Source organism: Penaeus vannamei, chromosome 27 (genome assembly GCF_042767895.1).
Source record: "Penaeus vannamei isolate JL-2024 chromosome 27, ASM4276789v1, whole genome shotgun sequence".
Classification (NCBI taxonomy): domain Eukaryota; kingdom Metazoa; phylum Arthropoda; class Malacostraca; order Decapoda; family Penaeidae; genus Penaeus; species Penaeus vannamei.
The window spans coordinates 32,546,814-32,549,313 of NC_091575.1; the positions used below are offsets into that span (position 1 = coordinate 32,546,814).

A 2,500-nucleotide genomic window follows, 5' to 3' on the forward strand; every position below is an offset into this window, starting at 1 on the left:
ATATGAATTCATCATTAAATAACTTTATCTGACCTAACTGATTTTAAAAAATATAATAGTACATTATTATTTTACAAACATAACACTTATTCCATTAACTTCACAACATGCTTACTAAACTTTGTGAAAATAATATGAATAATGAAAATAGTCTTACATTGCAAACTACTTTATGATGCTTATTCTGTCCACAATAAATCATATTATTGCAATGATTTCATAATGCCAAGGCACATAATAAACCCCTATTGTCTGTAGGGATTACATTCTTAAAATTGGTTAATAAACATATAAAAGAAAATGTCCTATAAGAACAAATCTATCCAAAATCAATATGTTCATTCACTTCTCAATCAAATCAAATAAATTACCCAGAAAAAGTCTGAGGACTTCACATTCATGGCTACTAACTATGGTTATCTACTTTTACTACAAATAACTACTTTCTCATTGTGATTCACATTTATGTACCTTCAGTTATATACAGACAACACAATTTTATCACAATGAACTGAGAAATGTTACCTCTTTTGGCTGAAAGAAGAGATTTCATTGTGACAAATGGCTGAAAAGGGAAAAAACACCTTGCAAGCTATAGAACTCATGTTTTGGTATCACATCTTTAGAAGCACATAATTCTGAAGAAGTAACACTGAAATAGTAAGTGCATTGCAAAATCATTTGCTCTTCAGTATCATTGACTATATGTATAACTTTTTTTAACATTAAAAAATAATAAAAAAATAAAAAATAAATAAAAAGTAAAATAAACAGTACAGTACAGTACAGGATGGTCCTGTATTATGCAGCTCCTCTATAGGAAAGAATCAGATTTCTTATTGCTTTTAGAATTCACTTCTTTCAATATGTGATATTAGATAATGATAATGTGACCTAATATTTCCACCTGATGTGGAAAAATTTATGGATTCTAATGATTAGCTTACATTGCTTTATAAAATATATCAGACCCATCTTAACAATCTGTATAGCATTTTTTTCTAATTCATAAATAGGAGGTTGTTCATGGAAGCTCTATTTTAATTCTAAATGTATAAAATCGTGTAAATAGCATCTAATATATTTTGTGGTCAACATTCTGTATATATACTAGAATCACTATGACATTTCTTATATTATCTGAAATCACTTTTTATCGTTTCCCCCTATGATCCAGGTCAAGGGCTGGGCGACGTCAATATGCTGTCATGGGACAAAATGGCTGCGGGCCAGGTGACATGAACATGCCATCATGAGTGAAGGCCTGGGTGATAGATAAGACTTGCCGTAAGTTCACAAACCTCTTGAAATGATTAGAATCATTTGGCGCTTAGAAGGGGGCTTTTGCATAATTCCCATCGATAAACAAATGAGGTATGGAATGTGAGTAAGCTGTGGTAGGACGAGTGTTAGTTCTAGAAGGACGCCATTTCCAGGCTCAGCATTGTATTCCCAGTGGCGCAGATTGTGTTAAGGAAAATTGAAAATTACGACAAAATAAGATATTTGACAAAAATAATCAAATGTTACATTTTTTCTTGCACTGAGTTATTTACAATATAGAGAAATGATATGGAGTTTGTGCAAGGAAAATACATTATCATCATCTAGAAAAAGAAATCAAAACAGATAAAGACATTAGAAAATGGCAAAAAGGCTAAAAAGTTTTTGCAAAATAACACTGTAAAGGGGAGGCACACTGTGTTGCCACCACTAATGAGTGTTCATGCGCACCTGGCCTATGCACTGCAACCATTTGCCCATATTTTGGGCTCTGTGATTTCCATAACACAACTGGATCCAACAGATTAACCCTTTGCTCATGAATGAGTGACTGTGGTCGACTGAGTTGCTGATGTCGCCGCATAATGACATACCCCAGCTCATCAGAGAGAGCTCGACTCTTCCTATGGAAGTGACATCATTTATTGATGTCACTATTAGATATAGGCAATTAAGGTGAAGGAAAACCTTCACTTTTATTCAAACTTTTGTTTATAAAATACAACTATAAGTTATTAGGTGTCTAAATGTGTCCGCAAAGTACCAAACAAGCCAAGGGCAAGTGGAGGAAACTGCCAATGCCCACCAATAAATCACATTGCTGTCTTCTAGCCAATTTCTAATACCACAGTTAATGTGTTCATTCTATACTGATTTTCTATGTTATTATTCAAAGATAATATCATCTATAAAAGACAAAATCAAAAGCTATCAGCCAACTCTTCTCTACAAACAAACAATAAAATATAAAAGCAGACACAAACTAGTGTAAAAACAAATCCTACTTTTGGTAGTAAGTTTAAAATAAATTCATCAAAGAGATTTATTTGCCATCTTCCCAAGGTAACTTCACACAAAAAATCTAAGTAAGAAACACTATAACATGGTAACTGCCATTAATATTTGGGTGATTATTGCTTGGTGACCAGTAAAGCAAACTATAGCTTAATCTGTTTTTGTGGAGAAAGCACTTCTCTGAAAGTGGCACCTAGGCTCA

At 32.8% G+C, this 2,500-nt stretch overlaps 1 protein-coding gene across 2 annotated transcripts in view; it reads right to left on the bottom strand.

Annotated features, from left to right (window-relative positions):
* LOC113826883 (X-linked retinitis pigmentosa GTPase regulator) overlaps window positions 1-2,500 on the bottom strand; it is a 27,791-nt gene that overhangs the window by 621 nt on the left and 24,670 nt on the right. For both annotated transcript variants that reach the window (XM_027379786.2, XM_027379787.2), the window contains one exon: window positions 1-2,500. This exon is cut by the window's left edge and continues 621 nt beyond it; it is cut by the window's right edge and continues 667 nt beyond it. The gene's annotated coding sequence lies outside the window, so the exon portion shown is untranslated.